This window comes from Lygodium microphyllum, chromosome 21, assembly GCF_053477565.2.
Source record: "Lygodium microphyllum isolate KBCC chromosome 21, Lygodium_microphyllum_v1.1.10, whole genome shotgun sequence".
NCBI classification, from domain to species: Eukaryota; Viridiplantae; Streptophyta; class Polypodiopsida; order Schizaeales; family Lygodiaceae; genus Lygodium; species Lygodium microphyllum.
Window position 1 is genome coordinate 17,774,310 of NC_141155.1, and position 13,386 is coordinate 17,787,695.

Below are 13,386 nucleotides of genomic sequence, written 5' to 3' on the forward strand. Positions count from 1 at the left end.
CATGCCTTCTAAGAACTTGTTCCCCCCATTTGCTAGAGTTATCATAATCGAGAAGCAATGTAGCATACCTAGTGCTTGAAGAGTAAACCCAAAGTGATATGGTAAGCTCTTGATAGGGGCTTTGGCCAAATTTTGTGGTAATAATCCGGGTTGTAAAAAACCCGGATCATTAGCCCTCCCCTTAGGCTAGAGGTATTCATGCCTCTAGCTTGATAATGATGGTCCAATAGAGCAAGGAGGACTGCACCCCCTCATTGGTGGCTCTTCATTGAATGATTGCTCCAAAGTGTTCATATTTCTTTGAAAATAAGGCTTCAGTTGCCATCCATTTACCCTTGTCTTGTGAACCTTCCCATCCATGTCACCTAGCTTATAGCTGCCATTTGGATATCTCCTTATAACCATGAATGGCCCTTCCCACTTGAACACAAGTTTATCATCCTTTCTGTTATCAAAGCGGTTATCATAACGTAGCATAAGTGATCCTTCCCTTATGTGTTTGCTAGCCAACTTCTTATTAAATGTCTTCCTTCTCTCTTCAGCTTGCATGGAATAGTGTTGGACTACTGCTTCTTTGTCTAACTCCAGCCTCTCTAGATCCAAGATCCTTTCCTCTAACTTCTTATCTTGATTCTTCTCTTGATTGGCTACTAAAACACGCAAACTGGCCAGTTCCACCTCTATAGGAAGCAAAGCCTCTTGGCCATAAACAAGGTGAAATGGAGTATAGCCAAGTGAGGTTCTGAATGAAGTCCTATAGGCCTAAAGAGCTGCACTCAATTTTTTATCCCAATGCTTGGGGTGCATGTGTACCTTCTTGGTAATTATCTTACAAATCAGCCCATTCACTTTTTTGACCAAACCATTACACTGTGGATAGTAGGGAGTAGAATGCCAGTGCTTGATTTTTAGCCTTTCCATTAGCTCCCCTATTAGGTTCGCCCTAAAACCGGGACCCCGATCAAAGATAATTTCCAAAGGTGTACCAAACCTGCAACAAATATTTTCAAACACAAATTTTCCCACTTCTTGGGTTGTGATCCTACTAGTTGCTAAGCCTCTGCCCACCTTGTCATGTAGTCCACTCTCATTATGATGTATTCCTTGGCAGATTGAGTTCGTGGGAGTGGCCCTATTGCATCAATCCCCCATTTCTCAAATGGGCCATATGTAGTTATGGGATTTTGTTCCTCATGCACTAGCTTCCTTGGTCCGGCCTTTTGGCAATTGTCACAAGTGCGGCACCAATGTTGCACATCTCGATGTAGACTAGGCCACACAAAACCGGCTAGAGAATCTTCCTACTGGTTATTTCTTGAGCAAAATGTCCGCCACAAATCCATTCATGGCAGCTCTTAATAACATCTATAATCTCCTTTGTTGTTGGCACCCTTCTAAGCACTGCATCGTTTCCTTTGCAATACAACACATCACTTATCAAGTGGTATTTGGTGGCCTTAGTAGCTAGCCACCTTTTCTCACTTTTACTCATATGTGTAGGTGCCTCACCTTGCTCAAGAAAATAAAGCACATCTTGTAGTTGAAACTTACCTTGAAATAAGGGAAGCTTTACTGTAATGATGCCCACCATTACCTCTTTCAAATTTTCAGCTGCTAGAGCATCTCCGTCGCCATTTGTGCGCCTTGGCACAAAATAGATTTGGGCTTTCTGTAGCTTTCTCATGAGAGTTTTAGCTTCCCTCATTTTCACTGCTAAGTTATCGTTTTTACAAGCCGAGATTTCTTTCATTTGCTTAACAATTAGCATAGAATCACCAAAAACATTAAGCTGAGTGATACCATGTGAGAGACACCACCTCAAACCTAAAAGCAAGGCTTGATATTCTACCTCATTATTAGAATGGACATCCTCCAAGCTGATACCTTCTCCATAAAGTTTGTCACCTTCGGGACTAAACACCACTATTCTTCCTACCGCTCTGTCTTTAATACGCTTGTAGGTCCCATTGAAGTAGAGGGCATGGGCATTCTCCACCCGTGGCGGCTCCTCAAGAGGAGGTGTCTCCTCTTTTACCTTTTCCTTCTCTTTTTCCTTCTTTTGATGGCATCTATGGGTCAACAAATCAGCTAGGCAAGCTCGAGTAGAATCCTCCACCTTGAAGGTGTAGTCAAACTCTTGGAGTTGTATCACCCACTTAGCTATTCTAGCTGAAACATCCATGTGCTGTAATGCATAGGGAAAATTCTCTTCTATCGTGATCACTGTGAATGGCCTAGGGAGAAGATAATGACGAAACTTTCTTATAGCAAACATTAGAGACAAAACCATCACCTCGACCATCTTGTACCCTCATTCTGATGCTGTCATTACTCTACTAGAAAAGTAAACCGGTCTCATTAGTCCAGTTTTAGCATCCTTTTGTATTAGTGCTGCCCCTAGAGCATCTTCCCCAAAACTCGAATTGACAAAAAACTCATTATCCCAACACGATTGTAAAATTATAGGAAGGGTGCTAAGAGCCTTCTTCACCTCGTGAAAGCATCTTTCGCTGTTGTCGCTCCACAGGAGCTCCTTAGAGTGGGTTAATTGTTGCAGTGGAAATATTAATTGGGAGAGGAGATGAATGAATCGCCCCATATATCACACCTTCTGAATGAAAGAGGTTAGTTGCTTCACAGAAGATGGTGATGGCACCGCCAATAAGGCCTTAACTTTGTTTGGATCTGCTTCAATGCCCCTCTCACTTACGACATGCCCTAACAAAGTTACACTACTTTCGCCAATGCAACACTTCTCATGGTTTAATTGCCCCCTCATTTGTGCAAGTCGGTTGAAAGCTTCATCCACCTTTCCTAGATGTAGAGCCTTAGAACTATAAATACAAAAATCATCAATAAAGACCCTGATGGATTTCCCAAAATGTGGTTGGAAGACATAATTCATGAATCGCTGGAAGGTAACTGGGGCATTTGTTAATCCAAATGGCATTACTTTGTAAGCAAAACAACCCAAGGTGTAATGAAGGTGGTCTTCTGTTGATCCTCCTCAGCTATTCGAATCTGGAAATAACCTAAATACCCATCACAAATAGTGTATCTCTCATGCCCGGGCACCTCGTTGAGTATTTCATCCTGAAAGGGAAGAGGAAAGTGATCTCTCTTTGTTGCAGCATTTAGCGGCTTGTAGTCCACACAAATCCTCCATTTTCCATTCTTCTTGGGTATTACCACCACAGGTGAAACCCACTCTAAGTCCCCTATTGGATAGATGAAGCCTGCCTTTAAAAGTCGTTGCACCTCAGTGAGTAGAGTGTTTTGTTGAACTACTCCCAATCGTCGTAGTCGCTGCACCACTGGCCGTGCTCCCTCTTTTAGATTAATGTGATGTTGTACTACTGTCACACCTGTGATGTGTTCATAATCAGAAATAAAAAGTGTAGAGTGTTTTATCACCACTTCCATGTAGGCTGCCTTCTCCTCAACTGATAGATCCTTAGCCAACATTTTTTCTAACCCCTCCTTCTCGACCTTTGGAAGTTGCTGCGAAATTTCACTACTAGAAGGCCCTTTTAATGTAATCCCCATCACTTCTAGAGAGCTTTCTTCCTCCTCATTAGAAGACTCTCCCTCTGTCATAGATGACCAACCCTCATTGGAACTCCATTCATCAGCGGTGGTCTCTAGCACAAGATCCTCCTGTCGGCCCTCCTTCATGTTGTAGATAGTGCTCTTCCATTTTTTATGCAGCCCCTTTTGTGGCCTTAGCTCAAAATCCCCTGTCTCCCAATCTTGTCTGGCTTTCATTCCCATTAGCCATGGTTGCCCAAGAATCAGTGGATAGCCGTCCCCCTTCACTGGCATCACATACATGTCAAGCTCCAATTGCACTCCACACACCTTTACCTTGACTTTTTTTATAACTCCCAAACAATTTACTACTACATTGTTAGCCATTTTGGCCCCAAATTTAGTAGTTTCATTTACCTCTAATCCCAAACGATGCATCAACTTTTATGTCATGACACAAATCTCTGCACCTCCATCCACATATGTCTTTGACACTCTCTGCCCATTGATTTCCACTTCTACTAGAGGCACAATATCTTTCATCTTTCTAGCCTGGATTGCATTCACATGTCTATTCTTCATGGGTCCAATGGTTACCATCTTTGACCATTGTCGCCACACTGTTGGAGATAGATGTAGTAATTGGGGCCATGAAATTTTTGGCCCTTGATTCCTCACATCAGCAAGCAAATCATAAGCTCTAGTACCTTTACCCAGGGAAAATTTCTCTGGATCAATGTGTCGGCGTGAGCGAGCCCTCCTCTTTTTATTGTTGTGTGTCTTTGTAGCCATTGATGACTCTGCCTCCTCTTCCATATTTTCAACCTCCTTTGGTGGTGTAGGCTCCATTCTCTCAATTCTCCGGGCTTTCTTCACCAGCATTGCTTCAACGTCTACTACTTTGGCCTTCCCTTTGACATCACTCTCATCTAAACTAATTATCCTAACATCATGATTCTCTGGCGGTTGGACAGGCAAGGGCGGCACCTCTACAAGTGATCGAGGATGCTGGAGAACTTGAACCGGTGGTGGATGCCCTGGATTCGGTGGAACAAACCTTTCCCTAGGTGGTATCACTTGTTGTCTCCTCCTTGGTTGGAACCCATTTCCTGGAAAATGCCTGGGATGAGGGCAAAAGTACATACCATGGCAATCTCCCCACAATTATAGCAAACATTCTCTTTCTTGTCTCCTTGGACCTCGATTGCCTTCATTTATGAGGGGAGGGGGCCGCACTCCTTGCACCAAATTTAATGAAAGGCTTTCAAGTTGATTAGTAATGTGTTGTAGGAGCTCTTGGTGTGGTATCTCCGATTCAAGTGGGGCCTCTGCTATTTCTCTAGGCCTTGGCATGGTTGGTAAAATCTGTATGGGCTCAACTCCCCCCTTCAACTGGGCTTGATACTTCAATTTTCTATCTTTCTCCCTCGCATAAGTGACTGATTCTTCATAGGATGTGGGAAACTTTCCTTTGATCTTCTCCCTTAGTAGAGGATGGAGTCAAGCTAGAAAACAATCTCTCTTAAGGCAATTAGGTACTCCTTCTCCCTCGGCTAAAGAGGCTATCCATTTATCCCACAATTTTATAAACATGCCTTCATATGCTTGGTACTCCCCTGGTAAGGTTTGGAAAAGATCTAAGAGTTGTCTCCAAATATCTTCAGGTGGCTATGTATCTTGGTACTTGTGCATGAATGTGGTCTTGAGATCCTCCCAATTACCCCTTGTAGCTTGGGGAAGAGCTTGATACCACACTCGAGCATCACCCTTCAGAACTAAAGAGAAGGCCCATACTTTGGTTGCTTCATCATCCCGGCCTGTGACTAGGAAGGCCATTTCTAAGTCATCCAAAAAAATCTAGAGCTTTCTCCCCTTTGTGCCCAAAAAAACTTGGAAATGCCATGTTGCCTTAGTAGAGTATGAAGATGAAAACGTCTATACTTAAGTTGTATTTTATAAGGGGAAGGATGAATGGGTTCATAGATGCATTGATTTCAGCAAGACGTCTAGGCCCCAGTATGCTTCTAATAATGCCTTGGAATCTAAGCTTTGTGCTAGCTACAATATGCACAGTTTGCATAGCAAGTGGATGGATAGGTCCATACAACTTGTTCTGATTCATGAGAAACTATTATAATAGGATAAATACATGTACATTGAAGGATGCATTGTAGTCTAGCATTGGGAAGATTATAGGTTCTGGTGATACAAGAATCTCCCTTAATCTTTCAGCCCCAAAGTACATGACAAGATGCTGCTGGAAGAAAATCTTCCTACTGATGCATACATTAACTCAGATGTTTTGTACAGAGTAGAAGGTGTAGAAATTCAGGCCATTATTATTATTCATGAGTGGAGACTACTTAAGGGAGTAGAGCGAATGCACTTTCTTGAATTATGAAGGATTTTTCCCAGAGTGTTTCTTTTTGGAACCCACCAACTTTGCTATACGGAGAATTTGCTCACCAGTGATTGTTCTTGCCTTGGTGTGTCCATCCTCGGTGACATATATTTCATAAGGTGTGATGGCCACCTTTTCAACCACACCCAACCTTCGAGCTAACAACAGTTGAAGGTAGTCTCCATACTTTGCACTTCTACAAAACTCCACACCGATCATGCATAGTTGTCCTCCTTTGATATGGATTAGGCCAGAGAGAGAGAGGGATTTGATGATTTGGAGACAAGGACCTCTCGAAAGGGCCTTCACTTTGTTTGCAAAAAACTCACAACAATTATGAGAACCTAGCAATTGATGGCAACATAATTTTTTCCATTGTGAGATAATGGAATTTATAAAGTGAACACCTTTTACCCGCATGCGTGCTGTCATCCGATAGGCATACTTTCTTTCTTGAGCTTCTTTAGGGTACAATTCTAGGCGCTTCGACAAGCTTCAAAAATAGTTGGTGAAGGCATTGAGGAAGAGCCACTTGGGGAACTTGTTGTAGAGAATGCACCACCATGTGTTGTATCATTCCACATAAGGAGGTAGAGAATTGTGGTTGAGAATGTCCTCAGTGGGGGCACCAAAAATGAGGCCTGAAATGATGAACGGGTTTCCTCTTACCCATCCAACCTCCAATCCTCACTAAGAGAACTAAAGAGGGGCACCACCTAGCCAAAGGGAGGATGGGCTAGGACATCCCTTTTCTCAAAGAGAATCAAGAGAACCAAAACACAAATTTACAAGAGAGAATATATGTACTAGACACCATATTGGAATATAAGAGAGAGAGAGATGAGAGGAGAGGGAGATAAGAGGAGAAGAGGTAGAAGAAGCTTGCCATTATGCTACATGGAATGAGAAGATGAGAGGAGAGGGAGATAATAGAAGAAGAGGTAGAGGAAGCTTGCCATTATGCTACATAATAAAAGAACTCACTCATAGCTCACCTAAAAGAGATGAGGGTATTCTAGAGTGCTCTCATGGACTTGTCATTGTCCTCTCCCCACTTCTTCATTCTCCATGGGCTCTTTATATAGCCTCCATGAGGGATTAGATTAAGCTAATATTCTTGATTAACATAATCCTAGATGATATATGGCATCTTTGAAAATATGGAGAGTAGTGGATGGGACAAGTCCCCACCTTGGTCATCATGCAAGAACCCAAGGGTGGTGGTAGACAAAATAGAGAAATAGAGCTAGACTACAAGAGGTGGGTGCCCAAAGCACATTATTATAATATATTTATAAAAAGGATAGAGTGAAAAGTTGGTGTGGTGAAAGAGAGAAGAAAATTGCATGTAGCCAGCAGTCTGCACCTTCGTAACTTCAAATTCGTGAGAAATTTGAAAAAAAATTATTCTGCAACTTTGTAGACCAGGTCGAAACCGATCAAGCATCGTGAGAATTTTCTTGAAATTCACTTTTTCTTGGGAGTTATTGAGATGATAAAAAATGTCTTCTAAAAGCTGCTTTGACTTTAGTCCCGCATATGTATATAAATACATATAAGCATGTGACAAAAGGGATCCATGCTTGTAAGCTTTTGTGCAAGATCCAAATGACACCATGATGTGGATATTGAATTGTGTGCTAGGGTGAGGTGTCCTCTAATGATGGTGATAGATTCCAAATCTTAGTGATGCAGACGGGGCCCATGTGTAGTTGGAGGCTAGTCCTTTGAAAAATCTATGCACTCACTCAACTCCTAGATGTAATCCATTTCCATCTTCACTAAGATAACCATCCCTTTTACCCTTTACATTGACATGCCTTCTAAGAACTTGTTCCCCCCATTTGCTAGAGTTATCATAATCGAGAAGCAATGTAGCATACCTAGTGCTTGAAGAGTAAACCCAAAGTGATATGGTAAGCTCTTGATAGGGGCTTTGGCCAAATTTTGTGGTAATAATCCGGGTTGTAAAAAACCTGGATCAGTGCTAGCGACATGAAGATGGTTTCTAGTCATTTAATGCATTCCACCACGTCATCCCCAGTGTCCTCAGCGAGGTCGGCGGCCAATGCTAAAAAGGATTTGCATTCATAGGAGGGCGTAAGGCCAATGAGTGGTTGAGGTTTGCTAAAACTAGAGACTGTGACAACGAAGAGTTGCGGCTCGGAGTGTTCTTGAGTCTACAGTTGGGGTGCTTGGATTATGGGTGGATTAGGAGCAGCCACAACGGATGGAGTACTGCACTTAGGTTGGATTTTGGGAGTCGGATTGACTTTGAATAAGCCTATACCCTAACCATCAAAGGTCTCGAGCTCTACATTGCCTGTGCGGCTGATCGCACGAACTTTGAAAGGTCCAAGACCTCTAAATTTCATTTTATGTTTATGCCCCTTAACTGAGTAGAAGAGCACTAAGTCGCCCTGTTCAAAGTCACGCTGCTTGACATGCTTGTCAAACCAACTCTTGCGTCGGGCCTTCTCACATATAAGCACATGGGTGGCTAGAAGGCGAGTCTCTGAGAGGCATTTGAGTTCAACTAGGTGTTGCATCCATGCCTCCTTCCCTTCCCATCGTTCTTGAAGTGCTATTCTCAAGCTAGGAACGAAGAATTCTAATGGTAGAACCGCTTCAGTTCCATAGGTCAGCTTGAAGGGGGTTTGATCGACAGCCATTTTATAAGCTGTGCGATAAGCCCACAAAGCTGCCATCAGCTTGTTGTCCCAATCGTTGTGTGAGGCCGAGACCACCTTGGTCAGGACATTGACAAGAATCTTATTCGTGGATTCTGCCTGACCATTTTCTTGAGGGTGGTATGGCAAGGATTTTCGATGGATGATGAGAAAGGTGGACAGGAGATGAACTATCACTTCATTGATGAACTGTGTGCCTTGGTCACTAACCAGTTTGATGGGGCAGCCGAATCACGAGATCACTTGCTCCCATAAGAACTTGGCAGTCGTCCTAGCGTCGTTTTTTCGTGTCGCTCTTGCCTTTGCCCATTTCGTGAGGTAGTCCGTGGCCACAATGATGTACTTGGCCTGTGAATACTATGTCGCATGACTAATGGGTCCTATGAAGTCAATTCCCCATTTTTCGAAGGGTTGTCATGCAATAATTGGGGTCAACTCCATTTGATCCTTGCGAATCAGGACTTTTGTCTGTTGGAACTCGTCACAATGCTTGAGAAATTGCAATGTATTGCGGAAAAGCGTGGGCCACCACAGTTGAGATTGCAACACCTTTCGTGCTATCGTATCTCCGCTAAAGTGCTCTCCAGCAATGCCGCTATGTGCCTCTGAGAACACATCGTGCATCTCATGTTTGCATATGCTTCTACACAAGAATCTATCTTGCCCCAGCCTATAGAGTTGGCCTGCGATCAACTGATAGGGCTAGATCTTAAGGATTAATTACCTAAGTCGGGCTTTTTCTATCGGTTGATCAAGCAATCCATGTTCAAGCACTTGGACTATGTCATCCGCCCAATATGGCGTTAGATCAGCCTTGAATAAATCTCTCTCACTGGACAAGTTAAATAGATGGGTGTTAGGTAATTTGTCAAGAATGCCTTGTCCAGCGGCTTCTCCCGTGAGAATGCGTGACATATGGTCAGCCATGTAGTGCTGTTTTCCTTTTCATACAACCACGGAGAAGTCGAATTCCAAGAGCAGAAGGAGCCACTGAGCTATGCGTCCTTTAGCGCAAGGTTTGTTTACTAGATAGAGCAGGGCTTGATGGTCCACAAAAAAGGTAAAAGGTGTAGCCAATAGATAGTGCCAGAATTTCTTCACAGCAAACACCATTGCTAATCCTTCTCTTTCTGTCGTCGAGTAGTTCATTTTTGTCTCAGTGAGTTGTCTGCTAGCAAATCTCACTGGATAGTCTAAGTTGTGTTCGCCAGGTTGGCACAACACTGCCCCCATGGCAAACTTAGAAGCATCAATATGCATGTGAAAAATAATGGTCCAATCTGGGGCTCGTAGAATTGGTGATGTGGTTAAAGCCTTTTTCAACTCTTCATATGCTCGTTGGCATGCCTTGGTGTTGAGATATCGAGCTCTACTCGTGATACGCCAGGGTGACCGTTGTGTATTTATGTCACCGACTTGTCAATTGCAGACGCGGTTGGTACACCGCCCATGAATAATAGTTACATGATAGCTATCCTTATCTACTCTAGTTCATGGCTCAGTTAGTATGCGACCTTAGTTAGTTGAGTTTGGTTTGAGACCCATATATAGGGTTCTTCCATTTCTTTGTACTTGAGTTCTTTTGGCTTACACAACTAAGAATAGGAAAACTATTTTCAACCTCCACCCTTGTGTGTATCCCCCCATTGTGCAAGCAAGAAAGCTTCAAGTGAGACTCCTTCCTTCTCTCCCACAATCTTGACATGGTATCAGAGCCTTGTTCATGGTAAGGAGCTCAAGAAAGCAAGCCAAGCTCGCGGTGTTCTGGTAAGAGGAGCAGTGTTGCTTTCATTTTCTGTTTTGAGAGCAGATCTCTGCAAGTAGCACAGCCAAAAAGTGCAGGAGTGCATTGTCTCAGGTTGAGACGCCCTTCGCGGTGAAGCAAGACGACCTTGTTTTTTTGATTTGAGGCCATTTCGGGGCCTGTTTTGGAGGCGGAAGTTTTCTGCACGCACTCAGGAAAAGGCCCAATTTTATGCTGTGCGACCACTGTTCTACAGGTCAGTGAAAAGTTACTGTAGAAATTGCATTGTATGCAGGTGCGCAGAGACATTGGGAGTTACAGAATCATCCCTGTTGCCTGTTGATGCAAAATCGTCACTAGGAAGTGATTGTGTGGTCAAATACCACTTTCGTCAGTTTTGCAGATTTTCCCTTGTGAGGCTGAAGCTGTGTTCTTTGCAGTGACAGAATTTTTTGCAGTGTTCTGTAATGGCATCTGATTCTCTTTCACAGATTGTCACTGAAAAGCTTGACAAGAACAACTTCCAAGCATGGAAGTTTAGAATGACAAATTTCCTTATGGGAAAAGGATATTGGGAATTTGTTGCAGGAAATGAAGAAGAACTAGTTCTTCCTGATGTTCCCAATCAACAGCAAATGCAGGCATTCAAAACATGACATGAGAGAGCCAGGAAAGTTATGTATTGGTTGTCTATCAGTATTTCAGACTCTATGATTGTGCATATTCAGGATGCAAGTACGCCAAAGGAGGCATGGGATACTTTGTCAAAAATGTATAGCACAAATACGCAAGCCAGGAAAATGCAGCTCAAGCAAGAGTTGCATAATGTGCAAAGAGAAAGTATGAGCATCAACGACTACCACATGAAGGTGAAGAAGATTGCAGATGCACTTGCTTCCATTGGGTCGCCAGTGGAAGATGATGATTTAGTTTCCGTGACCTTGAATGGTCTAGGAAAGGATTATGCATAGTTCCGAACATCCATTTCCGTCCGTGAAAGATTTCCTGATTTTGAGGAGTTGATTGCTCTTCTAATTTCTGAGGAGTAGAGAAATTGTGGTGCATCTTCTTCAGGAGGAACTTCAAAAGAAGTTGTCTTCTACTCAAATGCTGGAAGAGGTAGAGGCAGAGGTAGAGGAGGCCGATTTGGAGGCCGTGGCAGAAATCAGAATATGCAGCAAACTCAAGAAAACCAGTCCTATGGAGGAGGACATGGTAACTCTAGAGGCAGGGGGAGCCAAAGAGGTCGTGGTGGATGGCAAAGAGGCCAAAATGCAAACAGTAATGTTGAATGCTACTACTGTGGTAAAATGGGTCATATGGCTAAAGACTGCTATAAAAAGAAGAATGACATCATGAATGGAAAACTGCAACAAGGGAATTATGCATCTTCTAGTAGACAGGGTGATGACAGAAATGAGCACTTGTTTATGGTGCAGCACATGAACAATTCTGTGACAAGTGTAGAAGAAAGCAATGATGTATGGTATGTTGACTCAGGTGCATCAAACCACATGACAGGTCATGCAGAATGGATGGAGGATGCAAGAAAAATGGAAAAACCAGGATTTGTGGAGACTAGTGATGATACTGCACATCCTATTGTGCAAATTGGAAAAATTCCCTTGTCTATGCAAGATGGGAAAAAGAAATACCTGTCCGATGTATTTCATGTCCCGAATATCACCAAGAATCTGGTTTGTGTTGGTCAAATGGTTGAGCAGGGCTTGCAGGTCAGATTTAATCCTCATGGATGCTTTCTTGAGGATATGAAAAATAAAGGTCGCTTGATAGCAAAAGGAAAGAAGAAGGACAGAATGTTTACATTGGATGCAGACATGTCTGAATTGAGTGCAGCAATGTTTGCACATGGGACCGGTGTAGTTGCAGATATTGATATCTGGCATAAACGCATTGGTCATGTTAATGTACAGCGACTTAAATCAATGCAGGCCCAAAATATTGTTGCAGGTTTGCCAAAATTCAAGGTTGCAGAAATGCATAAGGTATGTGAAGCCTGTCAGTTTGGAAAACAGGCAAGGAAACCATTTCCTAGACATGTTCAAGAGAGTAAGAAGCCATTGGAATTAATCCACTTTGATGTGTGGACAACTAAAGCTGCATCTCTTGGAGGCTGTCATTATTTTGTCAGTTTTATTGATGACTATAGCACAAAAGTTTCGGTGTATTTTATGAAAAAGAAAAGTGAAGTTTTTGGGCATTTCAAAACTCTTAAAGCGATGGTTGAAAAAGAAACAGGCCTGCAGATAAAATGCCTAAGGTCAGATGGAGGGGGAGAGTACCTCTCAAATGAGTTTGCAAGGTTCCTACAGGAGCATGGCATAAAGCAGCAATATTCATGCAGTCATACACCACAACAAAATGGAATTGCAGAAAGGAAAAACAGGCATATTGGAGAGGTATCTCGTGCCATGCTCAATGAAAAAGACTTGCCAGATTTTTATTGGGCTGAAGCAGTTGCTATAGCAGTCTACATAATGAACAGGACTCCCACTGCAGCAATACATGGAATGACTCCAGAGGAGAGGTATACTGGTAGGAAACCAGATATTTCTCATTTGAAAATTTTTTGTTGCATTGCCTATGTACATGTGCCAAATGAGTTGAGATCCAAGTTGGATCCAAAAGCTGAGAAGTGCATCTTTATTGTTACTCTCTGCAGCAAAAAGAGTATAGATGCTATACCCTTCTACTCGTAAGTTTACAGTGAGCAGAGATGTTGTTTTTGACGAGATGAGTAGTTGGTATAAACCAGTAAATGTGATTGATGATGTAGATGCACAAAACTGCACACAATTCACAGCAGCAGTCACAAAATATTAGTGGACATGGAGCGTCCTCTAGCAGTGGTTCACATTCTTCGCCATGGACAGGCAGATTGAGATCAGGAGAATCTTCTCAAAGTAATGCAGATAGTGGTATGCAGGTATCACGAAAAGGAAAAGAGAAGGTTGATCAGCCCATGTTTGATGTGAATGCAGGTCACTCTTATGTGGATGGTG

General features: G+C 42.8%; 1 pseudogene; it reads left to right on the forward strand.

Moving 5' to 3' along the window:
- The window catches only part of LOC148017779 (uncharacterized), a 101,647-nt pseudogene that overhangs the window by 76,603 nt on the left and 11,658 nt on the right, over positions 1–13,386 (forward strand).